Source organism: Hordeum vulgare, chromosome 4H, assembly GCF_904849725.1.
Source record: "Hordeum vulgare subsp. vulgare chromosome 4H, MorexV3_pseudomolecules_assembly, whole genome shotgun sequence".
NCBI classification, from domain to species: domain Eukaryota; kingdom Viridiplantae; phylum Streptophyta; class Magnoliopsida; order Poales; family Poaceae; genus Hordeum; species Hordeum vulgare.
This window is the reverse complement of record NC_058521.1, coordinates 386154186-386171473: the sequence shown is the minus strand read 5'-3', so window position 1 is coordinate 386171473 and position 17288 is coordinate 386154186.

The following is a 17288-nucleotide window of genomic DNA, read 5'->3' as shown; positions in this document are numbered from 1 at the left end:
TCTCAAATTTTTTGGTTAAGTTTTTATGCTCCAATAATGCATCCACACCAAGTGGCGCATCAAGTAGAATATATCAACTTGTCCAAAACCCCACAAAATCTTCTCTGTTGATTTTAGAGTTGGGAAACATTACATTGTGATGTTTCTCCAGTTGATCCAAAACTTTTTTAGGCATGCTATAATACTCAAATAATGTCACCACACCAAGTGGTGCATTGGTGGGAATTAAATTGCATGGGTCATCTTTAGAAAGTCATTTCTGCCTATTTCCACGGGTTTTCAAGTCTACATTGGAAACTTTCTCCAACAAGTCACAAATTTGGTATCCTGTCTCAGTTTCACCTATCATGTGATCCTGTTAAGTTTCATAGCAATTGGAATCCATTTGTTAGCCCTAACACCCATCAAACACCTTTTGCTCACTTACCAAACTTGCTTCTTTGAGCCCCTCTACTATTCTCCTTGAGCTCAAAATTTTACTGCACTATTCTTTGAACCTATTATACCTCCAGTAAACTTGCTATGGCCTCTGGTTAATTATTGGAGGGTGACTCCCTCTCTTCACCTCTTCTTTTTACCATGACAACCCCTCTTTTACTCTCTCCAATTAATTCTTTTCAAGCCAATGCCCCCACATCCTTCCAGAGCAACTTCAGTATGCTAGTGCACCATTTCAATCAATGATATGTCATGCTCATATGGAAAATATGAGCAACCCTTCTGAAACTTGATTTTGGAAGAAATGTGGCCTTGAACTGCAAGTGCTGGCTACACACCTCTCCTTGATCTTAAACTTGGTAGTCTTGTAGTCCCTCCATGCCTATGACTGCTAGACAAGGTTTGATTTCAAAATCCTCCTAGTAAAAACACTTTGTGCTAGCATAAAGTTTGTTGTTGCAAAATTAATTAGAGAGGAAGACCCACCTGCATTACCCCATATGAGGCCAAACTCCTCAGTCACACTCCTGCACGCATGGCTTGCATGCTGGACACCTTGGCCTCGCCAAAAGGTGGCTTTTGGACACGGTGTAGCGTGGTGACCACTATGTTGGCATGTAGTAAAGGTGCTCTGCACCATGTCTTCGTCCTGCAGCTCGTGTCCCGCAGCTACAGAGTGCCCGAGTGCGCCAGAGCATTCCTCCTCCACCTTTGAACCCCTCCACGATGCCATCAAGGCTCCAAGCTGCTCAGGCCGCGTGTGTTGGACGTGCCAGAGTGCACCAGAGGTGGACCCAGGCCCCCCTTGGCCGCCCCCTCAATTTGACTGTGCCCCGAGCCCACTCATGCACTCTACCTCTCCCTCCTCCCTCTATGCACCTCAAGGTCCACCCCATTGGAGCTCATGTGCCCTCCTCACCCCATGGACGGCATTGCAGGCACGCTATTTGCTCGAATTCGAGCCCCGTGGACTCCCTCCTTCCCTATTTGCAGCACCAATGCATCTCTAGATCCATCATGGCAGTTCCCTGCATTCCATTTCCTCTCTGTGATGGCTGAAGCACCATTTCCGTGGCCACTCGTCGCCGGTCTCCGCGACGGCTAAGACACCGCGCACCTCGGTGCTCCATGGTGGGAGCAGACCACCCACACGGGTGTGTCTCCTCGCCCCGCATGCGTCGGAGGTTGGAGCGCCGTCACGGACGACCGGATCTGCCGGACATGCGCCAAGTGATGCCCTGCCCCGCCTCCCATGTGTCTCTCTGTCGAGCGGGAGGTAGAAGACGGTCCCTACAGGCGGGTCTTGCCTGCCAATGACCGGCGAGTGAGGCCCAGACACGGTAAGTGGAGACGAGAGTCTCCGTGGTCGCCTCCCCGTGCAGAAGGCACATTGCCACGAAGGCACTTTCCGCGTCGCCTGCTTCTCGCCAGGCCGAGCCACTGGGCCGTCCCACCTTCTCCCCAGCGTTGCTGGGCGCAGTTTAGCTCATCTGGTAGAAATATTTTTCCCTTTTCTTTTAACACGAACTTTTAGAATCCATAACTACTTATTGTGAACTACAAATTTAATGATTCAAGTTCCAAAAATCCTTGCCTATCCAAATATGTGCATTGAACAGTTTTCCAAAGAAATTTTCTGTGGTGTTACTATTAAAATCCAAATTTGAATAATTCGAACCCTCTTGGCAAAAATCCTAGAGGGCTCAAATCAAATCCAAATGGAGTGATTCCAATTTCCACAGGCTTATAAAATCATGCCGTAATTTTATAGCCTTAGACAACATTTTTCTCATGCACATTTTCTGCTAGGCCAAATTAATTGCACCTATTTCGATTTATTCCACGTTAGTAAATCCATAGGAAATTCATACCAACCCCAAATCCAGTGAAACCACTTCCTAAATGTTCCTAAATTCAAGCCCTATTGAATAAGTGCCTCTACTCATTTTTAGCAGAATATTTTCTGTAGACTCCTTGTGGGGCCAGTGATGCCTCCATTTCCACGGTTCAAAAATCTCTAGTGATCCAAATCCCTTAGACAACTTTAGGCATTTTTCTTATGACCAGAGATGTACAAGAGTAATAAAACTCCTATTTATAGAGCAATTTGTGTTTCTTCTTGTTGTGTAGCTTACCTTTGTTCTTTCCGATGATAGTTGGCGAAATAAGCGGAGTACTTGGAGTTGGACCGAAAGACCTCGAAGATCCCGGAGATATATTTGAGCAAGGCAAGCAGCCCTTTGACCATATCTAAGCAACTTTTACTTGCATATCATATGATGCCTTACTTATGCATATATTCCTGTTGGATTGGAGACCCCCCTTGTTGGGTTGTTGATACGTCCCAAACGTATCTATAATTTCTTTTTGTTCCATGATCTTTTGTGTGACATTGTTATATGTTTTGCTACACTTTTATATCATTTTACACATATTTGGACTAACCTACTAACTCAGTGTACCTAGTGCAAGTTTCTGTCTGCTGATGTCTTTTTTGCCGGGGCTTTTACCAAATTTTCCGAAGCCCGAAAAAATCCAGAAACATATATAAAAAATCAGCAAAAGAGAAGCTCCGGGATCACCGAAGGAGGGCCAGAGGGGGGCCAGGGGCCTCCCAGGTGGCCTGCTGGCGCGACCAGACCCCAGGCCATGCCAGGAGGTCGCCCGGGTGGCCCCCACCTCCTCCGGTGCCCTCCTTTGGCCTATATTTAGTGTTCCGTGAGGAAAACCTCGGAGACTTTTTGGAATCGTGAATTTCTTCATCGTTCCGCTGCCGCAACACTTCTGAGATCGGGAGCTTCAGGAGACCTCTCCCCGCCACCCTGCCGGAGGGAGGATTGACCTCTCGGAGCTTCTCCACCACCATGGACGCCTCCCGGATTTGCCATGAGTAGTTTCCCTTGGACCATGAGTCCATGACCAGTAGCTATGTGATGTCTTCTCTCCAATCTTGTGCTTCAATGGTTAGTCCTTGTGAGCTGCCCTACATGATCAAGCCAACTCTATAATTCTCTTGCTATTGCTATGCTCGGTTTGTTGGGATCCGATGGATTATGAGATTATGTTCATATTGTTATGAGTTATATATTTGATTATCCTTTTATATTATGTTCCTTAGTGATTCTTGCATGTTCTCCGTTGCTTTTTTATTGCTTTGGCCAAGTAGTAGATCGTAACTCCAAGAGGGAGCGTTATGCATGGTTGTGGGTTCGGGCCCCTCGATGTCTAGCTTGAGTTACAGAAACATGAGACTAGGGGATGTGCTTGTTGCCACCAGGGAAAAAAAACGGTGCTTGTGACCACGGTTGCAAGGATTGTTTACCTTAGACATAGTTCGTTAATGCAGGTGTCCGTTGCTTTGAGTTTGCACTTTGGGTGGGACTCGCAACTTAATACCGGAGATATGTTCTGGATAGATATATCAAGGTGGATAATTAGTAAGTAGATGCTGATGAATAAACGGTCTACTTGTCTCGGCGTATTGCCCATTACTATTGAACCTCTAACTATCAAGGAGCATAATTAGCATTGCGGTGCGATCATAATTCTGTCAATTGCCCAACCGTGATTTGTTTACCCTAGCATGGTTGTTTATTGTCTTTTGGGAGAGAGACATCACTAGTGAACGTCATGTGACTCCGGTTCTTATCACCATCATTGTTTACACCTCCATTATTTACCTATTTCATTTACTTCTCCGTTGCAAACACTATTACCTTCCCCCTTGTGTTTTGATCCTTTGCAAACTACAAGGCCAGAGAGATTGACAACCTCTCTGTACTTTTTGGGAGCAAAATTATTTGTTGTGTGTGCAGGTCCACGTCTTCTGCTAGCACCAGGGTGGAAGACACCTACTTGTTGAGCCTAGGAGTCTTCCTGGTTCAATAAACCTTCCAGTCTACGTGTAAGGGAAATTTATTGCTGACTACATCTCCACCTTCCACTTGGGGTAACCAACAAGGCGCGATAAGTATATACATCATCTCGTCATCAAACAAATTTCCGGCGCCGTTGCCGGGGACTTCACTCTTCAAGATACGGGACATTATCTTTTACCTTTGCTTTTTAGTCTTGTTAGTTCGCTTTCTAGTTTTTGCTTTAGAGTCTTGTACCCAAAAATCAAAAAAAATTTGCTTTGACTTGTCGGTATGCCTAAATCCTTTGCCTCTAGTGTTGCACCCGAAGGAGAGATTCTCACCTTCAAACAAAGGGTTGGAGAAAGTTTGAAAGATGCTTGGTATAGAATTAAAAATTCTCAGGATAGAGCCACCAAGAAGCAAGCCACCACTATTCTGCTTTGTAATTTTTATGTTGGTATTACTTCTTGGCACAGGTTTGTTCTAGACACAACAATAGGAGGGAATTTCTTGAAAGCTACCATTGGGGAGGCTCTTAACGTTATGGAAAGTCTTGTCGGAATCCCACCTACTGTTGACATAAAGGATGATATCATTTTATCTCATGTTATGAGTAAACTTGAGAAAGTAGAGCTAGAGATGCCAAGAATGAGTAAAATTAATGAAGTAGATCATAGGATTCAATGGAACTTAAATAGACTTGATAGCTCCATGAACAAAATTTACAAAATTTTGGAGACCCTTAAATCCCATGATGTGGATCCTTCTAAGATTGATAAGATCGATGATATTTTTGAAACTTTAGGAACTACTCTATCCTCCATCAAAACTGAAACGGTAGAAACCCCCACAAGGAAGGGACCTAGGTTCGTTAACATACCCAAGGTTCCTCAACCCAAAACAAGTATACCTATTGCTAAGGGTGTTGAAACCGTGAAGACCTTGGAAGAGATACCTCTCTTAAATAGAATTAGAAATGAAATTCCGATTGTTCTTACTACCTTTTCTTTTGCTCCTAGAAGTGTTGCCAATAAGCCTCTCTTTGAGAGTCCTCGTAAGACTAGTTGTATCATTGAAGAGCTCTTTGATGATCTTGATGATGGTTCAATTGATACAACTTGATCTTCTTGCATTATGGCTAGCTCAAAGGCATAAAAGAAAGCGCTTGTTGGGAGGCAACCCAATATGTTTTTTCTTTCTTTTTTAGTGGTATTGATGTGTGTTACTACTATAGCAACATCATTGTATCTTTATTTTTAAGCTTTGTGCCAAGTTAGAGCCTCCGATTGCAAGAAAGTTCAAAAATTGTGACATGTTGTCCAGAAACAGATTCTGTCTGCTTGACGGAAAAAATCGCCAAAAATCACCAGATCATCTTTTTAATCTGAATTGTTTTTAAAACATGCTCTATATAATTGTCTTTGTGGCATCTGTTTTGAGTTTTTTTATTTAAGTCATAGAAGTGCCCCGAATAAATTATTTACTACGTGTTGTTTTGTTTTTCACAGAATCTGCCATGTTTTGTGTTTCCATTGTTTGTGAATCCTAAGCTTGCTTTTTATTTGCAAAAATCTTTTGTAATTCATGAGTAGCAGCAGCTTTTCATGAAAATCTTTATTTCCAGCAGGTATTGAATTATTTTATTAAGGGAACTAACTACTCTAATCAGCTTATGATGAGTTTTGTATGAAGGGAGTTTTCAAGTATTGCGATGGGAGAGATGATGAAAGAATATAAAGGACTGTCAAATGCTCAAGCTTGGGGATGCCCCCATGCACGCAAATAAATATTCAAAGGATACTCAAGCGTCTAAGCTTGGGGATGGCCCCGTGCATCCCCTTCTCTATCAACAATCATTAGGTCGTCCATCTCCATACAATGTTTTTATCACTTGATATGATCTGTGCCATGCTTGGAGCGCCCCGCTATTTGATTTTTAGTTTTGTTTTAGTTTAGTTTGCTGGTCATAACAAGTCGGAACCTAGCCTACCTTGTTTGGGAGACACACACGCTCCATTCCACTCTAGAACACAACATAGGTTTTCATGCTTATTCTTTTTGTGTGTTCTTCATCTTTTCGTAGCTACTGTCATGCTTAGCTCTTAGCTTTCATGCTTATCTTCTCAAGAGCTTTTACTTAGGTTGATTTTGTAACTCTCTTGAGTTTTCATGCTTATCTTGTTTAGAGAGTTGGCTTGTTGCACTGAGTTGTGTGTCTTGCATAAGTAGGTAATTGAGGTTGCTATTTAAGTATAGTAGTAACTTGCAATAGTTTTGAGGTATTGATTTGAGTAATGTTTGGACTATTGGTGTCAAGATATTGAGCCTATTAGTGATAGGTGTCGTATTTTGGGAAATCCGTGTTTTTTTCAAAAACTAAATATTAGTTGGGAACTCTAGCTACTAAATTGTTCGCTAACCTCTGGAGGGGTTGGAATATATAGACTACCCTCACGTTACCATGAGTCGAGGATGCGCAAGGATAACCAAACCCCCAAACATTCCTCCTCGGGGGTAATTGTCTTTTTGTTAATTTCCTAACTAGATAGAGAGTTACCGATAATAAGTGTATGAGTTCTTTGGACTAATGTGAGTATTCGATTGTTGGCACTTCCACTATCCATATTTTGCTAGCCTCTTAGGTACCGTGCATTGCCCTTTCTCACATTGAGAGTTGGTACAAACTCCACTGGTGCATCCCAACCCATGACATGATACGCTCTGTCATACATAAGCCTCATCATATCTTTCCTCAAAACAGCTACCATACCTACCTATTAAGGCATTTCCATAGCCTTTCCGAGATACATTGCCATGTAACACCCATCATCTCATGACTTGATCTTCATGTCATACATGCTTTTGCTTGATCATAGAGCCGCATGCGAGTTGGGCCTTGCCCTCATTACTGCTACATGACGTGCTAGTACCATTGCATACGCTGCTACACTGCCAGCAGCATACATTTGCATACATCATGATAGTTTTCACTTGTCTTTATGTTCAGTACTTCTTATAAAGTGTGATGATTTTTCTTTCTATCCGTGTAAAATATAGAGTGTTGCCCTTAAGAGAGGAAAAGATCCCAAAGAGGACAAACAAAAGATCCCAAAGAGGACAAATGAGAGATAAAAAATAGAGCCAAAGAGGCCACAAAAAATAAAAAATAAAGAGAAAAAGAAAAAGAAATAAAAAGAAATTTAAATAGAGAAGGGGGCAACACTACTATGCCTTTTGAAAGATCCACACTCGTACTCCATTACTATATTGGTACTACATAGAGATCATCATTCATGCATAACTATGTGGGGATACTTACACTATAGAACTTGGTTTGCATATTCCAATGACGAGCCTCCTCGAATGAGCTCTAGGTCTACATGAGCAAACGAGTTGGATGCACCCCCACTAGTTCCATTGGAGAGCTTACCTTAGCTCATATGTGCATCCGTTATATGGCAATCCCTACTCCTCACATCATATCTATCATTTGGCTTTCTCTCGCCTATGGTTGTCCTCATTGATGTGAGACTTTCACACCTTTTTGTCTTCCTTACCCATCATTATTCTATTTGCCATCCTAAGTGCCAACATATCTTGCTTACGCTCATCCATTGCACGAGTGCTGAAAATCGAAAGGGAGAGGATCATTTTGACTTGTGCCTGACAAGTGGTCTGGGGATGAGTCAAAATAAGATTCCAAATGAGACTAAGTGTGAGGTTAGTAGATTGAGTTCTCAATTAAAATAATATTTTTCTCTGAACCCATCTCCCACTTCTTGCACGCAAACACCATTTGGAGACATTCGAGTCACGGACAACGAGAGCTCTTGCACCTTTATGTTCTTACTTTGCTAAATTCAATACTAGATATAGACTCTTTCTTGTTATTGTCTTGACTTGAATTGCATACTTCACTCGCTTTACTTCGAAGTTCTTATATGTGTGTTAGCATGTCACCACAGAAATTATTCTGTTATCACTTATCTACTCGAGGACGAGCAGAAATTAAGATTGGGGATGCTGATACGTCCCAAACGTATCCATAATTTCTGCTTGTTCCATGATATTTTGGGTGACATTGTTATATGTTTTGCTACACTTTTATATCATTTTACACATATTTGGACTAACCTACTAACTCAATGCACCCAGTGCCAGTTTCTGTCTGCTGATGTGTTTTTTGCACAGGCTTTTACTCAATTTATCGAAGCCCGAAAAAATCCAGAAAAATATATATAAAAACCAGTGAAATAGAAGCTTCGAGCTCAATGAAGGAGGGCCAAAGGGGGCCCAGGGGCCTCCCAAACGGCCTGCTGGCGCGGTCAGGCCCCAGGCCGCGCCAGGAGGTCGCCTGGGTGGGCCCCACTTCTTCCGGTGCCCTCCTTTGGCCAATATTTAGTGTTCCGTGAGGAAACCCTCGGAGACTTTTTGGAATCGTGAATTTCTCCATCGTTCCGCCGCCGCAGCGCTTCCGAGATCGGGAGCGTTAGGAGACCTCTTCACGGCACCCTGTCGGAGGGAGGATTGACCTCCAGGAGCATCTCCACCACCATGGACGCCTCCTGGATTGGCCGTGAGTAGTTTCCCTTGGACCATGAGTCCATGACCTGTAGCTATGTGATGTCTTCTCTCCAATCTTGTGCTTCAATGGTTAGTCCTTGTGAGCTCCCTACATGATCAAGGCATCTATGTAATTCTCTTGCTATTGATATGCTCAGTTTGATGGGATCCGATGGACTATGACATTATGTTTAGATTGTTATGAGTTATATATTTGATTATACTTTTATATTATGTTCCTTAGTGATTCTTGCATGTTCTCCGTTGCTTTTGATTGCTTTGGCCAAGTAGTAGATCGTAACTCCAAGAGGGAGCGTTATGCATGATTTGGGTTTGGGCCCCTCGATGTCTAGCTTGAGTGACAGAAACATGAGACTAGGGGATGTGCTTGTTGCCACCAGCGAGAAAACAACGGTGCTTGTGACCACGGTTGCAAGGATTGTTTACCTTACGCATAGTTAATTAATGCAGTTGTCCGTTGCTTTGAGTTTACACTTTGGGTGTGACTCGCAACTTAATACCGGAGAGATGTTCTGGATAGATATCTCAAGGTGGATGATTAGTAAGTAGATGCTGATGAATAAACGGTCTACTTGTCTTGGTGCATTGCCCATTACTATTGAACCTCTAACTATCAAGGAGCATAATTATCATTGCGGTGCGATCATAATTCTGTTAATTTCCCAACTGTGATTTGTTTATCCTAGCATAGTTGTTTATGGTCTTTTGGGAGAGAGACATCACTAGTGAACGTCATGTGACTCCGGTCCATATCATCATCATTTTTTACACCTCCACTATTTACCACTTTCATTTACTTCTCCGTTGCAATCACTATTACCTTCCCACTTGTGTTTTGATCCTTTGCAAACTACAAGGACGGAGAGATTGACAACCTCTCTATACTCGTTGGGAGCAAAGTTATTTGTTGTGTGTGCAAGTCCACGTCTTTTGCTAGCGCCAGGGTGGAAGAAACATGCTTGTTGAGCCTAGGAGTCCTCCTGGTTCGATAAACTTGACAGTCTTCGTGTAAGGGAAATTTGCTGCTGACTACATCTCCACCTTCCACTTGGGGTAACCAACGAGTGGTGAGAAGTATATACATCATCTCATCATGAGTTGTCCCCGAAGAACACTTCGTTGAAACCTGCATTTTGGCATGACCCTACCACCTATGAGGGTAGTGCATGTGCGATGTAGTTAGTTGCTAGTAGTTGCTATGCAATAAGGGATGGGATTGTGCATGGTGACGATGAAGGGTGTGTTACAAAGGCTTTGGGAAAACCCCGTCGGGTGCCACTAATTCCCAAGGGTGATGGTGTTTAGATGGATAACCACTTGAGAAAGAAGTGGTGTACAAAGGAAGGTGATGTGTGTGGTTTCGGTAATGGGATTAGATTTAGGATTTGTCGACCATCCCAACCTTACATGTGCAACCACGATACCTGTTATGGCACGTGGCTTTGTTGATTACTTTGATCAACGCTAGCAAAGAGCCCTCATTACTAGTGACGGGAGTGATGTGGTCAGTCTCGACATGGGGTCGTGCGAGGAAGGACGACTATGCTATTTTTACAGGTTTCGGACACACCGTTGATCCCTGCATGGATGATACAATCTAGAGCGAGGCTCGTAAGATGTACATCATGTGGGCTATGTACCAAACGAGTGGACTCTTTGTTTAGTGTTTCCATGGGAAAGGCATTGTTCGGGTTCTGTCGGCACAACGAAGCACAAGACACCTATGGGACCTAAAGGCTCCCTTTACGGTTCGGCAAGGGAGAGAGTTGCACCAAGAGCAGAATAAGCAATCGAGCGCAAAGGGGAGTTTTACCAAGGTTTGGGCCGCTCGGAAGCGCAATACCCTACTCCCGCTCTGTGTGTATTATATGTGTTCTGGGGTTCAATCTACAGGAGCACTATGCATGCAAAGTAGCTACGTAGTGAGCGTCTAAACCCCAGGGACTCGATAGTGGATCCCCTCTAAGCTGCACCTTGGTCCTCCTGTTATAGGTCAAAGGGGTTACCAACAGTGGCAGTATAGGGCGCCCACAGGGTGCACAGTTAATAGTGCACGCACGGAGCCTACGGCTAGTACAATGTCATTAGCATCTAAAGACAGACGCATTAAATGCTTCATCACGCGTCCCTGACATGGAACAGGGACGCGTTCCATCGACGCTGTTCACCCCCAGATGTTGCTTGACACGTATCCTGGAGGATCGACACGTATCAAGAAAAAAGGGGCAGCTGGCCATTGCGTTGGAGTGGTGATGGACTGGGACCTTGCCGGGAGCACGTCTTGCGGGGGCTTCGCTAGCTCCACCGGCAAGGATCTTGCCGGGGCCTCTTCCTTCGGACTTCAGTCTTCTGGACCTGGATGTCGTCAGGTTTGTCTCCCGCAGCCTCCCGGCAAGCCTTGCCGTGAGTGTGGCTACAACTGCCCATGCACAAGTAAGGGGCACTAAAGTCTGAAACTTTAGTGCACCAATAGGAGCCCCCGGGCCTAGGCCATACAAGAGTGAGGCGTTGTTGGGCTAGGCCCAAACAGTGCCTGGACATTCGTGGTCGGGATCTGCAGGTGGAGATTTTATCGTTACCGCGCCCCTGCCACCCCCCACGACACGCGTTGAATGCGCGACGTGGGAGACGTGGTCGGAGTGGCCGAAACTCCCGCGCGCGTCCACGTGCGGTTTCTAGCTTGCCAAGAGGCGGCCCCACGTCTTCCACATAAAGGGGAAATCGCAGAGGCTCTTGCCCATTACTCCTTGTTCTTGTCCATTCTCGGAACTGCCACCGCCTTCCTCCCTTGAGCGCGAAGTGGAGATCCTCCACCTCTCTGTCGCTTCCAACCCCGCACCTCCTCCGGCCTCCGCCCCCATTGCCGCCATGGCACCGAAGCCAAGTAAGGGGAAAAGCGTTGTTATGGAGAGCGATCAACGGAAGAAGCTGGCTTACTTCCCCCCCAGGGCTTGATGATACAACCCTGATGGATCTGTATTTGCTCATGTGGGCAAGAAAGACGAAGGCACACCCTGCTACCAGCGTGCATCCAGGTTCTACCGGTGGTGGTCCAAACAAATGCCCTTTCTTCGCAGATTACTTTTACTCCGGCCTTTGTCCTCCTTTTTATGATTTCTTCGTAGAGATCATGTACACCTATAACTTTCGGCTCTAGGATTTCATGCCGAATGCGGTCACATGTATGTCCGTCTTCGCCCACCTCTACTAGAACTTCGTCGGAATCACCCCCAACATAGCCCTCTTCCACCACTACTTCATCCCTGAATCCACAAGGGACACACCCTCTTTGCTTCTATCACTTGGATCCCAAGGGTAGGGAGCAAGAGTATTTACCCAGATGAGGTCTACCGTGAGAAGTGGGAGGAGTGGCACGGGAAGTGGTGCTGGATTATGGAGGAAGTCCCCCAGGCTTTCTACTCTCTCGGGACAGCCAAGATGACGCGCGACGACGACTAGATCAATCTCGATCTTGAAGATGGGAAGCTCATAGTCGCAATCACCAAGATCATATGCCTCAAAGCTGCCGGGCTCACCATAGAGATGGTGGGCGTGGATTTACTTCGCTGGCGCATTGCCCCTCTGCAAAACAAAGGGAGGCCAGCTCGGGAATATAAGAACGCGACAGTCATCATGAGGCTGCGTCCTAGGCTGAACGACAACCTGACGTTCATGCCGCACACATGCCTCTGCCACAAGCTATTCAAGGCTAACAGGAAGTTCAAGCTGTCGGCAAGGGTAGTTCCTCCGTGCAACAAGTCCGCCGTGAGCTCAATCATCGCCATGATGCCGGTGTGCAATGCCCATGGCCTTGACCAGACTTGGGCTGAGCCGGGTGCAGAGCAGGCACATCAGTTCTTCGACAACGTGATGGAGATAGCCATCCGGGAAGAGACACACTTCTACCGCCCCACCAGTGATGAAGAAGTGGCATATATCGCGAGCAGGGTCGAGGAGGCGACTCTTGCCACGAAGGCCTGCAGCGTTGGCTTCGTGGCGGGGAAGTCCAGGGAGGACGAGATGGTGCCGGAGGGAGCGCCTGCCAGGCGGAATGAGGTTGATGGGGAGCACAGCGGTGCTCCTGTCGGGGGCCCTTCTGCTGAATGTATAGCCGAGGAGGAGGTGCACGAGGAGCCCCAGCCTACCAGGAAGAAATGGGTTCTTCGGAAGGCTACCTCCGGTGTCCCAGCTTCGGGCCCTCCACTCCTGCCGCAGCCAAGCGTCACAGGGCTACCCCCACCTCCTCCCGTGAGCACTGTGGCGGAGGTCGACTTCGACCTCTCTGCCTTTAGCTCGGAGGAAGAAGAAGAGTGAGGGCCCTGCCGCATCCTTTAACTTCCGCATCACCAATTTTGTTTTGTTTTCTTATCTTGCTCCGGATTTTCTCTGCACGAATCCGGAGCCGTTGGTGCGGAAGTCGTCGAAGAAGGCAAAGATCTTGACGGGCGATGAGCCCCCGGCAAGAACTTGAGGTGCGCCAGAGGCTACCCCAGCCCCGAGATCAGCCCACAACGGAGCCCTCTACGCAGCTCCGAGCGTGGGTCCTCTACTCATTTCCCATTGGTGAGTGCTGGGACAGTTATCTTCACTGCTGACATCGCCGGGCTTGAGGAGAGGATTGGCGGCAAGAAGAGCCATCAGAGGCTGCCCCCGATACGACACCTTCATCAACCACGCCGCCCAGAGATGGATCTCCGGCAAGGGCTGCCGCAAGCAAATGCATCCTTATCGAGGATGACCCGGCAAGCTCAGGGGCCGGCAGCCCTATACCGGCAACCAATGTTGTCGGGGAAAGGGCCACCACTTTCGAGCAACCTGGCGCAAGTAAGCCGTTTGCCTGAGAGTACTTGTTATTTTATCTTTGTCTTTTTTTTGTCTTCTTGAACTTCTATCTTGGCCTCATCTTGTTCCCTTTCTCCTGGTCTTCAGATCCACCTCTGATGGAGGACATGGATGTCGATGCCGTCATCCAGGAGATTGCCAAGGATGATGCCACCGGGGCCGACATCATTGCTGCTGATGAGGCCGCCAAGGATGCCCAGGAGAAGGTCGCCAAGGCTGCCGAGGAGGAGGCTGCCAAGGCCGCACAGGAGGATACCACCAAGGATTCTGTGGAGAGGGCCGACAGGGAACCGAGTGATCGTACTGACGGCATTCCTGCCACAGGAGCGCCAGGCGCTACGCTGGTCACCGAGCCCTCAGCTACCGGTGGGGCTGAGGCTGAGGATCCTCCGTCAACGTCCAAGCCCCCTTCTCCACATAGATATCTTGAAGCTAGCGAGAATCTGTTCGTCAACATGCCAGGGGCGACACGCGTTAGAGAGCCCGTCGAAGGAGAGACCTTTGATGGGGAGATCACCACTACTGCTGGGCTCAAGATTGTTGACGGATCAGGTGTCGGCAGCAGCAAGTCTAAGGAGGAGCATCTCCTCCACGTCATGAGCGAGAACTTCCGTGAGCTCCAATTACTCCACAATGCCCGGAAAGAGAAGCTGGACTCCAGGGCAGCAATCGTCGATGTGGTGGAGGTGAGCTTCCAGAAATGCTTCGGGGACACCCAGACTTAGTTCACCGAAGCCCATAAAGAGCTGCAGACTGACCGGGCGCAGTTGAACGAGGAGCAAAACGAGCTCCTCTTGAAGCGGTATGATGTGGAGCGGGCATAAGAGGAGGCCTAGAAGCAGGCTGTTGCAGAGGAAGCCCGCTTGACGCAGGTCCGCATCGCGCTCGACGCTCAGGAGGAGGATCTTGTCGCCCGCGAGGAGGCGCTCGCCGGCAAGCTTCGCCGCAAGGATGAAGAAGTCGAGAAGCTTGTCGCGTAGCAGACCCATGAGCTGGAGCGGAAGCATTAGGAAGCCCTTGCGTCTCAGGTTACGGACTACGCCGACAAGCTAAAGGCTGCCATCGATGTCGCCGCTGCCACAGAGGGCGCCAGGAACGAGCTTGCCGGCAAGGTGTTAAGGCTGGAGATGGACCTTGAAGGTTTCGGCAAGATATCGATGCTGAGTGCTGAGAGAGAGAAAACTCTCTTCGTCTGGAGGAGATGCAAACTGCCATCTCCAATAAGACTACCCAACTTGACGCTGCCAACGCCTCCCTTGCTGATCTGAAGCGGAAGCTGACTACTTTGGAGGAGGCCCTCGAGAGCGGCAATGATCGCGAGAGGGCCTTGACCAAAGATCTCCAGGATGAGAAGGCCAAGCTCGATGGTGCCTCCACTACCCACGACGACTATGTGATGGGTTGATAGACCTGGACCGAACGCCTTACCAATGTCGCGGCAAGGCTCACGGGATAGCTAACGACCATGGGCATGCATGACTCCCGCTACTCCTTTGACGCAGGGATATCCCAGAGCGCTAGGTTGACTCTGTTCTTCGACAACTTGGTTCTTGCCTTGTAGCAGCTCCACTCTAGCCATGCCACCTGTCTGGCTGACGAGTCCTGCAAGCTCCGCCGGGCCGTCCTCCTTAAGGTGCTCACCAAGGTGGCATACAAGAATCCTGGCATCAACCTGACCAGCGTACTTGAGCCTTGCCGAAGGACGTGGACCTCAAGGTGCTCGAGGAGCTGGTCATGCCTATCGTCGACAAGGTGAGCGAGGTCAAGAGGATTGAAGGCCAACGTAGGGACTAGCCGCTCCACTTCTTTGTTTTGTTGCCACACTTTCCATGTAAAAGACAATGTTATCTTAAGTTAGAACCGCGACAAGTATCTATGTAATATACTTTGCTATATTTTGAATGAATGTATGATATTTCCTTTGCTTGTTTCGTCCTGTGTCGTATATGCCCTACATTGTATTGGAGAATTGCCGGTGCGCATAGCCCTACCGCGAGCGCTTCGAGGAACGGGTCCTTAGCATCCTACAGGAGGGGTTGCTGCCGGCAAGGTATCCTGGCACAATCAACGCAGCCACTTAAATTGTTGAGCGGACTCGAAACAAAGTAAGGGTGAAACCGATTTTGGCAAGGTTCCTTCGCGTGCAGATTTTCCACATAAAAGTCGAAATCGTCCAAGGAAAATAACTTTACAGTTCCAAATTTACTCAGAGTTTTTGTAACTTAGCTTTTTGTTGCTGTACTCTTTTCTGTTTGAACATAACCTCGCTTGTTGGTGTCCATACCCTCCTCCCTCCGGCAAACTTGCATGCGAGGGAACCTTCTATCTTTTGGGAAAAGAGAAAACATGGATATGGAATCTTGGCGGTTCATTAGTACTTGCTGGGAAATAAATGTAACACAAAACTCGAGACGAACATGCATATAAATGAACATGGAAATCGACAAGAATTGTGAAACGCTAAGCTTTATTCAACTACCCACAGGGTCTGCGCCTCGCTTTGCACAAAGGATTACATGCCTTGCCGGCAAGACATGTACAAAAGGTGGTTACCGGGAGGGCCGACAACCGCGCCTTATGGATAGAACTTACGAAGATGCTCGATGTTCCAGGAGTTGCTCACCGGAATGCCATCCTCGATCTCCAGGAGGACTGCGTCAGGCCTGGTGACTCGTACTACTCGATAAATGCCTTCCCACTTTGGCATCAACTTATTTGAATTCTTGGACGACTGTGTTGGAAATGTGCCCTAGAGGCAATAAAAAAATGGTTATTATTATATTTCCAGTTCATGATAATTGTCTATTATTCATGCTATAAGTGTATTAACCGGAAAACCGTAATACATGTGTGAATACATAGATCACAATGTGTCCCTAGCGAGCCTCTAGTTGGCTAGCTCGTTGATCAATGGATGATCATGGTTTCCTGATCATGGAGATTGGATGTCATTGATAACGGGATCACATCATTAAGAGAATGATGTGATGGACAAGACCCAATCCTAACCGTAGCACTAGATCGTGTTGTTCGTATGATAAAGCTTTTCTAATGTCAAGTATCTTTTCCTTAGACCGTGAGGTTGTGCAACTCGCGAATACCATAGGAGTGCTTTGGGTGTATCAAGCGTTACAACGTAACCGGGTGACCATAAAGGTGCACTACGGGTATCTCCGAAAGTGTTTGTTGGGTTGGCGTGAATCGAGACCGGGATTTGTCACTCCGTGTGAACGGAGAGGTATCTCTGGGCCCACTCAGTAGAACATCATCATAATGAGCTCAGTGTGACTAAGGAGTTAGCCACGGGATGATGTGCTACGGAACGAGTAAAGAGACTTGCCGGTAACGAGATTGAACAAGGTATGGGGATACCGACAATCGAATCTCGGGCAAGTATCATACCGATAGACAAAGGGAACTGCATACAGGATTAAGTGAATCCTTGACATCGTGGGTCATCCGATGAGATCGTCATGGAACATGTGGGAGTCAACATGGATATCCAGACCCCGCTGTAGGTTATAGACCGGAGAGTGTCTCGGTCATGTGTGCATGCTTTCCGAACCC